Source organism: Entelurus aequoreus, linkage group LG11 (genome assembly GCF_033978785.1).
Source record: "Entelurus aequoreus isolate RoL-2023_Sb linkage group LG11, RoL_Eaeq_v1.1, whole genome shotgun sequence".
Taxonomy (NCBI): Eukaryota; Metazoa; Chordata; class Actinopteri; order Syngnathiformes; family Syngnathidae; genus Entelurus; species Entelurus aequoreus.
The window spans coordinates 52,870,750-52,883,762 of record NC_084741.1 but is presented as its reverse complement, the minus strand read 5'-3'; positions in this window follow the sequence as shown (position 1 = coordinate 52,883,762).

Below are 13,013 nucleotides of genomic sequence, written 5' to 3'. Positions count from 1 at the left end.
GACACCAGAGCGATGAGGGGCGCTGACTGTGGCACAGATCATGTAAGGTTGAGAACGAAACTGAAGCTTTACAGGCGGAAGTATTGTCACAAGACAGGGACAAAACCCCCATGCAAGCTGGATACTGGTGCACTGAGAGTTCATGGGAAGAGAGTAGAGTTGGCTGAGGAAATGAATTGTAGTTTCCGAGAATGGGACAGGATGACAGCAGGGTTAGACTTGAATGAGAAATGAGATGCAATGAGGAAAACTGTGTTCAACACAGCCTGCAATATATTGGGCCACCTGAAGAGGAAACATCAGGATTGGTTTGATGTTCGGGATGAACATCTGCAGGAGTTGCTGGTAACCAGGAACAAAGCTAGGTAGGAGAGGCTGCAGTGCAACACAAGATCCAAAAAGCATGCTTACAGCAGAGCCCAAAGTGAACTACAGAGATACACCAGAGAAATGAAATCTGACTGGTGGGAAAGACAGGCAGAAGAGCTGCAGTTTGCCACCGATAGAAATTATATGAAAACCTTCTTCACAGGCCTGAGAGAAGTCTATGGCCCAACATCCAGAAGGTTGATCCAGCTAAAAGCACAAGACAGCGAGACAGTCCTGCAGGAAAAGGACAAGATCTTGGACAGATTTGCATATCATTTTGAGGAACTGCTGAACCACCCTGGAGATTTAGCAGAGGAAGCCACGTATGCTATAGCACAGCGCCCGGTAGTAGAGAGCCTGGATGAGCCGCCTGATATCTCCGAATTAACAAGAGCAATCAACATAATGCAGGAAGACAAAGCCCCAGGTCGTGACGGCATTCCAACTGAGGTGTGTGTTATGTTAGTGTTATAATACACTCAACAACAACCATTCCTTTACAGAACAGTGTGGAAGTCTGGGGGTGCCCAGTTGTTGACCTGTCTGCATAAGATGATCAAAGATATTTGGGCAACTCATCAGATACCCCAGGAGTGGAAGGATGCCAGCATTGTACCACTGTTCAAGAAAGGAGACAGAAGAGAGTGTAGGAATTATCGAGGCATCTCACTCTTAGCCATTGTCAGTAAAATATTCTCAAGAATGCTTCTGAATAGGTTGAATGAACATATCTCGTCAGAGGTACTTCCAGAAACTCAGTGTGGCTTCAGACAAGGAAGGAGCACAATGGACATGATCTTTTGTCTGAAACAAGTGCAGGAAAAGTGTATTGAGCAGAACATGCCGCTCTATGTGGTCTTCATTGACTTCAGTAAAGCTTAGACACAGTTTCAAGGCATGGATTGTGGGAATTCTCAAAAAGTACGGATGTACAGACAAGTTTGTTGAGCTTATTGAGGCGCTTCATACGGACATGCAGGCAAATGTGGCACTGGGTGGATCTGTCTCGAAGGACTTCCCAGTCAGCAACGGAGTGAAGCAGGGCTGTGTTCTAGCACCAACCCTGTTCTAACTCTACCTATCAGCCATGCTCGAGGTTGCTTTCAAGGACACATCAAAGGGGGTCTACATCCGGACAAGAACAGATGCAGATCTGTTCAAGGTTGCTCACCTTCGAGCAAAGAGCAAGACAACAGTAAAGGTTGTGAGAGAATTGCTGTTTGCGGACGACAGTGCTATAGTTGCGCACAATGTAGAAGACATACAAGATCTTGTGAACAAGTTTGCAGCAACAGCTAGTCAGTTCAGCCTCAAAATAAACATCAAGAAGACGAAATGCTTGTACCAGCCACCCAAGTATGAGCCCACATCCTCCCTACCAGGGGAGGTCTGTGTCATGGGAGACCCACTTTTGCAATGCCGGACATTCAAGTACCTCGGAAGCACAGTGACAGAAAATGCCAAGCTTGATGATGAGATCAAACTGAGGATGGGGAGAGCGAGTGCTGTGTTTGGGAAATTAAGGGAAAGACTCTGGAACAACAGGCATGTCTCTATTTGCGTCAAGTGCAAGGTGTACAGAGCAACTGTGCTAGCTACACTTTTGTACGGTGCTGAAACTTGGACCCTAAACAGGTTGCAAGGCAAAAAACTTCACGCCTACATGATGCGCCACCTTCGGACCATCATGGACATCTCCTGGAGAGACAAAATCCCGAACACAGAGGTCCTAAGTCGTGCTGGACTGCCATCGACGGATGACATCTTAACCCAAACGAACCAGAGATGGGTCAGGCATGTAGAGAGAATGAGTCACGAGCGGCTCCCTCGGCATCTGCTCTACTCACAGCAGGAGGAAGGGAAACGAAACCGAGGGAGGCCAAGGCTACGGTACAAGGACACTGTTAAACGGAATTTGAGGGAACTGAAGATCGACACTGCAACCTGGCAGCTGAAGGCAAAAGACCGGGCTGGGTGGAGGACTATGATCCGACCGAAATGAAACAGTCATTGTCGCGCCCGACAGACTGCTATGATGATGATGATGACACAACGTGCCAACATTACTGGTTTTGGGTTTTGTATGCAATGTAGTAACAGGCACATTCTTGATAACATGCAACGGACGCTACTTACATTGACAAAAACAACATAGAGATAATGTTTTGTTTTTGTTACCACTAATGGCACATTTCATGAGCGCCTCGGAGCATTATCGTGTAGCACTGTTGCTAAATGTCTCAAATAAGAATATAAAACAGTGACTCACAATCATATTTCCTGAGTTTATAAACATAATATACATTTTTAAAAAATGAAAGGAGATTTCGTGATGTTAAACAATATCGATGTAACCATAGAAGTATCGACTAGATACGCTATTGTACGTGGTATCATTACAGTGGATGTTAGGTGTAGATCCACCAAAGGCGTTTGTTTATATTGTAGCGTCGCGGAAGAGTTGGTGCTGCAGGGAATTGTGGGAATTTGTTCTGTAGTGTTTATGTTGTGTTGCGGTGCAAATATTCTACCAAAATGTGTTTGTCATTGTTGTTTAGTGTGGTTTCACTATATGGCACATGTTTATGACAGTGTTGGTGTTGTTCATACTGCCACCCTTAGTGTGACATGTTTCTTGTTGAGTAAGTATGCCCTTCATTCGCTCATGTGTAGAATGTTCAAAGTCAAGACGATTGTGTCATTGGTTCATTATTTGATACAATGAAATCTTGGTTAGACTTTGTTAGTTATAGACTATATTATTAGTGACTATTTTTACTATGTATAATGGACCAAACTCACCACTAAATTATCAACAAGATTGATTTTTCAAAAATTAATTTTAAGATTGAAAGCTGCCATCAATCCCAGGTGGGTGCTCGGCGTCTTATGCTGCGTTCCATTTGTTGAGAGCAAGTTGAGAGCAAGTATCCTCTGCTTCAGTCAGTTTGGATGTAATGTAGCGTGTGGATTTTCAAAATCGACCAACTTCTCAAGCTTGTGCCACAACCTTCTGCGATACAGGTGAGATGCATGATTTAAAACCCAACGTCAATGTTTACTCACTCAAAGGCAATACAGCAGAAGCAGCTCAGTGTTTGCTAATGGCCTGAAGCACTGAGTGATGCAGTGTGAGCAGGGCGATGTCGCAATGCCAGAAAAGTAGTTCCTTGTTGTTAGCCCTTACAATAACAATGTTGCTATAGTTTGATTAGTATACCGGTGTTAGCGGTTTTTGGATGTTTTTTTTTAGATATTGTTATAGGTGCAGTACATTATCCCCAGTCTTGCATTGTTTGTCACCTCATACTATCAATGTTTATCTGGAAATCTTGTATCACATAAGCATTGTTTTTGGGTTTTTTTTCCGAAAAAGAAGTGCAGTTTTACATTCAGGGAAAAAAAGCTGCATCTCAGTTTTTTGTACCAACATTTAAAGTATTTCTCTTTTTTACAGTTTTTTTTTGTTTTTGTTTTTATTTTTAGAATGTGTTACAGCTTGAAAAAGTCCAGTTGCGACCTGCGAGCCACTGTTTGGGGATAAATAGACAGACTAAATATTTATAGGTCACCATTTTCTAAAACTGTATTTTTAATTGATAGTAGTCACTCAAAAACAACAAACTTGAGGGGAAACTACAGTATGTAAAGAGCAATATTGATACAGTAAGAACAAGTAATATCAGCAGGGAACTTTGTTGTGTACAGATTAATAAATAAAATACAAACCAAGTATAAATATAATGCAAATGAAAAATGTGAAGAGAAATGTTGATACCATGTCCAGCTACTCAGGCAAATCATATTGTTGATGTAGATGCCCATATCGGCTGTACAGATTTACTTTACAAAAGAGAAGTGTAGGATACTTCTCTTGTTGCCTTATTTGTATTTGACTTTATTAAATGTATTTATATTATCATTTGGTGCAGCCAGGAGGGGATAGAAAGAGAAAAAAAAGGAAGACAGAGGGGGAAATTGTGGGGACAAGATGGGGATAAGACAGAGAGACAAAAACAACAACAGTAAACACAACTATATCAATAACAACAACAACAATAGAACAACATCAGCAAATACGATATGTACACATATGATAGTAAAAGTGATAGCAAAGAAGCAGTTAGCGAAATAAATAATAATACAGAAATGACAATGAACATTATTACACTACAAATGGAGTGATACAAATACCAATAGAAATATCTCTATTGATAATGAATAATAACAATAATTACCTCTAATATCAACAATACAATTGTTCAAATGCAACAATACATATATGTAAAGATAACATGAAATACAAAAGAAAGCAGATAAATAGAGGGGAAGAAAGAGAAGCCAACTATATTAACCTTGTAGATATAACAATAGATTAAGCTTTGTCAGTGTGCCATGTGTTGCCCAGTTTTCCGTACGGCAACAACGTTAATATATGTTTGATGAAACGTGAATGTAGCATGCATTTCAGGCTGCAATAATAATTAAAAAAAATACCCTGCAGAATCCAGGAGGGACTGATGTTTACTTGTGTTTGGAGGACAACATCCTTTTTTGCAGTGTTTGGACATGGATTCTTTCAATCATTTGATGGCAAGCAAAACAACCTTTGTGGTAAATAAACAGTTCTCTGTGTGGGTGAAATGTTTTGTTTGTTCTTTGGTTCCCTTTTTACAGCAATGCAGTCAATGGTTTTTCATTCAGCATTCAGAAATGACTCGGAAACATCATTAAAGTGTTTGTCTGCAAAGGACGGATGTGGCGGCTTAAATAAGGTTACGGCCATGTAGGCCATTGTTGCAGCCGGCAGTTAAATTTACATTTGAGTGGTCAACAGCACATCTGGTGCTGGCTCTGGCAGCGCGGGTTTGAAATGTTGTGACTGTTCACATTAAGGCTCTGATGAAAGAATTAAAGGCGACATTCAAGATTGTTTCAAATGCCAAGCTTGACGATGAGTGACATGTCTTTTGCTGGAAAAATCTCTCTTTGTGTACAACTACAGTGATGTCACAGCTAAGTTGGTACTTTTCATGTCATCGCACCAGAACCACTCAACAGGAAGAAGTTTGATCAATCCCGCTATTCACTGCAATTACGGAAGATTTTCAAAAACACTGGACAGCTCCTGAGTCGGCGATAGAAACATACATGTGTTGCATGAGGAATTGAAAGAGAAAGTCGTCATGATGGCTCATGACAATTGTAATTAGTTTCTGGTATTTGCTCTTATTTTTGTTTTTGTTGCCTCCTTATGCCACTACTTCTCCTGTCTGAGTGCTGACTTCCTCACTTGTCCCTGATTAGAAATCAGGACACACTGATTCATGCTTTTTTATGCCAGCCCTGTCCTCTGGACACTTCGTGCAGCATGGCTTTCCCTATCAATTTTGCCTTTTTTAGCACTTCCGTGCTACAGTATATTTGGTTATAAAATAATTATTACCTGCACTTAGCCTGCCGCCTCTGCATTCTGGGGTGAAGACCAACACGCCCGTGACACGTTCCAAGCTCTGCTACACCAGAACCATAACAGAGAGCTCGCTGCAACGTTTGTTTAATAGTTGTTGTAGTGGAACAATGGTTGTGGTAAACAATGGTTTAAATGACCTTTAGGTGTCTTCTCTGCGTATAAACATAACACAGATAAATATAGAAAGTAGCATTGCTGTCACTTTCACATTGATAACCGAGACAATGAGCATACGAGTATATCTCTCTTGTTTATGGTTTGGTCTTTTGCTCTTCGAGACAGCACAAGTTCATCTCACCTATAAAGAATCACACCCAACACTTTTCTAATCACCCTCTGCTTTTTTTTTTAATTAGTAAGCCAAATTATTCCTGGGCTTTTGTGAAGTTTGAAGATTTTTTTTTCTGCCATTTGATTACGTAATTTATATTACAAAATAAACATCATAAATGTTAAAAGAAAATATATACAGAGTGAAAGTTCAAAAATAAGGTTGCTGGAATCAAATAAAGACTTTCAAAGACTGACCCTATTAAAAATAATAAAAGGTTCCTTCCACATGGAGAGCAGCAAACCTAATTTTGAGCGCTTCACTCAACACGGACATCATCAAAGCTCACTTTTAAGCATTCACAAACAGCGCTGACATTTTTGGACCAAGGAGAGGTGATAAAGGAGAGACAACAATATGATTAATCTATCTGTGGCAGCATAGGACAAAATTATGTACAAGTTTCTCTTTTTCATCTCATTGCCCATAACTGTGTTGCATTCAAAGACCCTCGATTAAAGTTGCAGTTTTAAAGACCTGAGGTGACTTACCCCCCAGGAGATTGACTAATAATAATGGAATCATAATAATAATGATGTATTATTACGATTTGTATTACCTAATGATGTGCAGCTGGGATAGGCTCCAGCACCCCACACCACCCCGTAAGGGACAAGTGGTAGAAAATGGATGGATGGATAATCCTATGTGTATCAGCTGCTGTCTAATTTAGTCACTCAAGTCAGGGATTCTCAAACTGTGGTATGTGTACCTCTAGTGCAGGGGTGTCCAAACTTTTTCCACTGAGGGGCGCACATTGAAAAATCAAAGCTAGCAGGGGTCATTCTGATATTTTTTATTTTAAAAACCAATACAATATATGTATAAAAAATATACATTTAGGCTTCCACTCAGGCTTGATCCCAGGGACCCCAAAGGGTTTTGGTCCAAAAAATATAAAAAATGTGTCATTATTGAGTATTATTATTTGTGTTATTATTCAAGTTTTTAAATCTCTAGATCAACGTTAGGTCTATCTGTCAATATAACATTTTTTAAAGATTTAAATTGTATGCTCTTTTTGTCAAAGAAAACCCTTTTTTTTAATGAAAAAAACACAAAATATGCAATACTTTCACCCAATAACATTTTTAAGTGGGATATTTGAGAGTATATAATAATTGGAGCCTTAAAAAGGTCAATAACTCATAACACCATTGATTTTAATTCATTATTATTTTTTGAGCAATGACACTTAAAAACTAATCACACTAAAATTGTAGGGGATCCAAAAGGGTCCTACTCATTAAAGTGTTAAAAAATAAATTATATATATATATTTTTTTTACTGTTTACTTTTAACACAATAATCTCGAAATCAACTTCAGATCTATATGTCAATTATAAGTTTTATTGTTGTTTATGTTTTTTGTTTGTTCGTTTTAGGCCCTTCTTTAAAAAAAACAGCTCGTTTTTTTACATGGCAAACACAAAATATGCAACATTTTCCCCAAAAAAGATCTCAAAATATTTAATGTGACGTAATTGGAGCCTTGACATCATAATGACATTGATTTAGATTCATTATTATTTTTTAAAGAAAGAAACAGCTTTGTGTGATTAGAGTAAACATTGCTACATTTTCTTGTTGCATTTCACCCGATTGCTCTTTAAATACCACTTTTAATGTTTTTTATTTTTTTCAATCGTATTTTTAAAATGTGCCGTGGGGCCGTTAAAAAATAACCTGCGGGCCGCAAATGGCCCCCGGGCCGCACTTTGGACACCCCTGCTCTAGTGGTATGTGGGTGCCATCTAGTGGTACGCAAAATAATCACTTAATTAAAGTAAGGGTTTTAATTTCCTATATTCAAACACTGTGTTACTGTTCAAACTGTCCGTAATGTTGCAGTGGCCAAAATATTAGATATACTGTACTTGTTAAATAAAACCTCTGCCTTTTTTAAAATTAATACTTAGGCCTACTACGCTACTGTATTGTATTGTTGGTCATCATGGTGGTACTTAGAGAGCCAAGTCTTGTCTGTGGTGTTACTTGGTGAAAAAAGTTCGAGAACCACTGCTCTATGTAAAGGAAAACTTGATAGATAATTATCAATCATATTTAGGTGAATAATGACAGATTAAATGATTGTTGGAGTTTACATTCTGTCGACTTGAAATTAAATTTGTTGATTTTTTTTAAACACAACCAATTTATTAAGGGGGTTAATCTTGATATGTTCTAAATATGTAAATTAAAAAAAATAAAAATATCAACAACCTAATTAAGGTTTTTGCATGTGTTTTAAAAATATGGTTTCAACCAAATCCATGCAATAATTAGTTTTTTGTGTGCATGTCCTTTCTACTCACAGCCAAAAGACTTGGCTTGGCAAAGTTGGGAGAATGGCCGTGCCAGCAACCTGAGGGTTCCTGGTTCAATCCCCACCTTCTACCAACCTTGTCACGTCCGTTGTGTCCTTGAGCAAGACACTTCACCCTTGCTCCTGATGGGTGGTGGTTAGGGCCTTGCATGGCAGCTCCCGCCATCAGTGTGTGAATATGTGTGTGAATGGGTGAATGTGGAAATAGTGTCAAAGCGCTTTGAGTACCTTGAAGGGAGAAAAGCGCTACACAAGTATAACCCATTTACTTTACAACGCACTTATGTGTTTACTGTGAGGGTTTTTTTTGTTAGTTTTTTCGTGGTGTGCAATACCAATGTTAGTTTTTTTGTTGTATTTTGTCTTCTATCTATACATATTAGTGAGCAATATGTAGTATTCATTACTATTTTTGTTTTTCATTATGCTTTACTTCTGTTACTGTATGTAAAAACATGCACTGCAACAAAGTAACTTCCCCATTGTGCAGGGATAAATAAAAGTCTATCCTATACTATCCTATCCTATCCTATCCTATGTACACATACCAAGTGTGTATGGGGCGGCGACGTTGGGTTTAGGGTGGTATGGGTTTCTCTTCGGTAGTTTTGTGTATAGGGGCACAGAATTTGGTGCTACGCACCTGTGAATGTTTATTAATAACCCATTAAACTGTTAATATACAAAGTTACTTTTCCATCTTGCATACTGTAGGCTGCAATAGAGAGTAGTTTTCAACAGATTTCTTTGCGTTTGTTGTCTTGGTCTCATCTTGTTTTACTCGCACTTGCCGTGTTTAATTATAACTGCCCAACGATGAAAGAATGGGCATATGCCAATCATGCATGCAAGGTCATTTCAATGGAAAATGAAGGCCTGACGACTTCCTTATCTTGGCAGAAAAAGTTTTCAATGAGTAGAAGACATACACGTATAATAAAGATGCTTATCTGGAATGGGGACCAACATGGACAAGAACACGCAGACGCACGCACGCACGCACGCACGCACGCACGCACGCACGCACACACACACACACACACACACACACACACACACATTCACTAATGTAAATTCACTAACATGAGGGTGTGTCTTATCCAGGCACAAGAGTCTGTCTGTGCCTCTCTTTCCGCTTCCTACTGTCTCGCCCTCATGTCTTCCACTGTCATTGTTTTCCCGCCTCACTGCGTAACATACCACTGTTTGTATACACATTTGGCGGCAGCGTGCTAAATAAGTGTATGCTGATAAAAATGCATTACGCACATTATGTCAATGTTATTACTGCAGCATATACACAATAGATTGTGTATATTTTCGGTCGTCAGACCTGGAAGATAACATACAATGCATAATGTATGTCGCATGCATAAACCCAGTTCAGTCTATTTAAGGGACTGTCAGATCTTCCTGCAAGGGACGTTTATGGACATGCATAACAGGGCTATTTTTTCCTGAAACGTGTTACTCTTAAAACAGAAATAGGCTGCTATAGTTCTCAGGATGGTATAGACATGACATAGCGTGGTTAAAATAATAGTCAGACCTTGTGACCAGTAGAAGGGTAGCTAGTACAGTCATGGTCAAAAGTTTACATACACTTGTAAAGAACATAATGTCATGGCTGTCTAGAGTTTACAATAATTTCTACAACGCTTATTTTTTGTGATAGAGTAATTGGAGCACATACATTAATGAAGTTTGGGTCTTATTATGGGTCTACTGAAAATGTGACCAAATCTGCTGGGTCAAAAGTATACATACAGCAATGTTAATATTTGGTTACATGTCCCTTGGCAAGTTCCACTGCAATAAGGCGCTTTTGGTAGCCATCCACAAGCTTCTGGTTGAATGAAGGGGCGGCGTGTCGAAGTTGGTAGAGTGGCCGTGCCAGCAATCGGAGGGTTGCTGGTTACTGGGGTTTAATCCCCACCTTCTACCATCCTAGTCACGTCCGTTGTGTCCTTGGGCAAGACACTTCACCATTGCTCCTGATGGCTGCTGGTTAGCGCCCTGCATTGCAGCTCCCGCCATCAGTGTGTGAATGTGTGTGTGAATGTGTGTGTGAATGTGGAAATACTGTCAACGTGCTTTGAGTACCTCAAAGGTAGAAAAGCGCTATACAAGTATAACCCATTTATTTATTGTTATTTCTGACCACTCCTCTTGACATAATTGGTGCAGTTCAGCTAAATTTGTTGGTTTTCTGACATGGACTTGTTTCTTCAGCATTGTCCACACGTTTAAGTCAGGACTTTGGGAAGGCTATTATAGAACATTAATTTGAGCCTGATTTAACCATTCCTTTACCACTTTTGACGTGTGTTTGGGGTCATTGTCCTGTTGGAACACCCAACTGCGCCCAAGACCCAACCTCCGGGCTGATGATTTTAGGTTGTCCTGAAGAATTTGGAGGTAATCCTCCTTTTTCGTTGTCCCATTTACTCTCTGTAAAGCACCAGTTGCATTGGCAGCAAAACAGGCCCATAGCATAATACTACCACCACCATGCTTGACGGTAGGTGTGGTGTTCCTGGGATTAATGGCCTCAACCTTTCTCCTCCAAACATATTCCTGGGTATTGTGGCCAAACAGCTAAATTTTTTCCATCTGACCACAGAACTTTCCTCCTGAAGGTCTTATATTTGTTCATGTGATCAGCAGCAAACTTTAGACAAGCTTTAACGTGTCGCTTCTGGAGCAAGGGCTTCCTTCTTGCCTGGTAGCCTCTCAGTCCATGGCGATGCAAAACACGCTTGACTGTGGAAACAGACACCTGTGTTCCAGCAGCTGCCAATTCATTGCAGACCTGCTTTTTGGTGGTTGTCGGTTGACTCTTGATCATCCTGACCAATTTTCTCTCAGCAGCAGGTGATATCTTGCGTTTTCTTCCTGATCGTGGCAGTCACAAAACTGTGCCATGCACTTTATACTTACGAAAAATTGTCTGCACAGTTGCTCTTGGGACCTTAAGCTGCTTTGAATAGGCTCCAAGGGACTTTCCTGACTTGTTTAAGTCAATGATTCGTTTTTTCAGATCTGTGCTGAGTTCCTTTGACTTTCCCCTTGTCGCGTTTGTAACCGAGTCTAATGGCTGCATCACATGAGCCCTATTTAAATGGGCTCAGAGAAGTCAACAGGTGTCGTCAATCATAGTCACTCACATGAAGTTAAGAGGCCATGCCATGAAGCTAATTGGATTTGATTGTAACTTTTCTACATCACCAACATTGATAATGTATTTTGCTGTATATATACTTTTGACCCAGCAGATTTGGTCACATTTTCAGTAGACCCATAATAAATTCATAAAAGAACCAAACTTCTTGAATGTTTTTTGTGACAAACAAGTATGTGCTCCAGTCACTCTATCCCCAAAAAATAAGAGTTGTAGAAAGTGTATGTAAACTTTTGACCATGACTGTATGTGTGTGTGTATATATATATATATATATATATATATATATATATATATATATATATATATATATATATATATATATATATATATATATATATATATATATATATATATATATATATATATATATGTATACTGTATAAGTATATATGTGAATATGTGTATGTATGTATGTATGTGTATGTATATGTATATGCATATACAGTATATGTATTTGTATATGTGAAGTGACATTAATTATTTTCATATAGCACTTTTCTCTCGTGACTCAAAGCACTTTATTTAGTGAAACCCATTATCTAAGTTACATTTAAACCAGTGTGGGTGGCACTGGGAGTTGAGTAAAGTATCTTGCCCAAGGACACAACGGCAGAGACTAGGTTGGCAGAAGCGGGAATCGAACCTGGAACCCTCAAGTTGCTGGCACGGCCGCTCTACCAACCGAGCCCAACCGAGCCACCCCGCCTCTATAGATACAGTATATATATATATATATATATATATATATATATATATATATATATATATATATATATATATATATATATATATATATATATATATGAGAATTGGGATTAATTCAAAAATCAAATTTTTTTTTGACACCCCTAATGTTACATATTGTACCATTTATTTTGCTCTTTGGCATTTCAGATCGTTCATTGTTTTCTTTTGGAATTCCGTGCAAACTAAATGAAAAAAATCCAAATCTGATTTGCTGTGCAGTACAGATGTAGAACTACGAGGATTTAAAGACAAAAATATAAAATCCTCAACCAAAGAGAACATTGAGCAGTGATGGTCAACTTGTGTGCCCACCCTTGTTAATGGGCCTCATTATGAGCACACTCCATTTTAATGGGTCATAATAGCCCACCCTGATAATCAATCTGATAGTTTGCCTCACTGGACTTTTTATGCTTTGATTGGCTACTTGGACTCTAGTGTGGAGACACTGATAGCCTATCATATGGGAATGGGGAGGGGCAGGCTGGCTTCTAGCCAACAAAATTGATGGGACCCAGAGGACCTGCTACTTATACCATAGCAGATGAAAGAACAGTGGCGGCAGCAGTGTAATTATCAGGA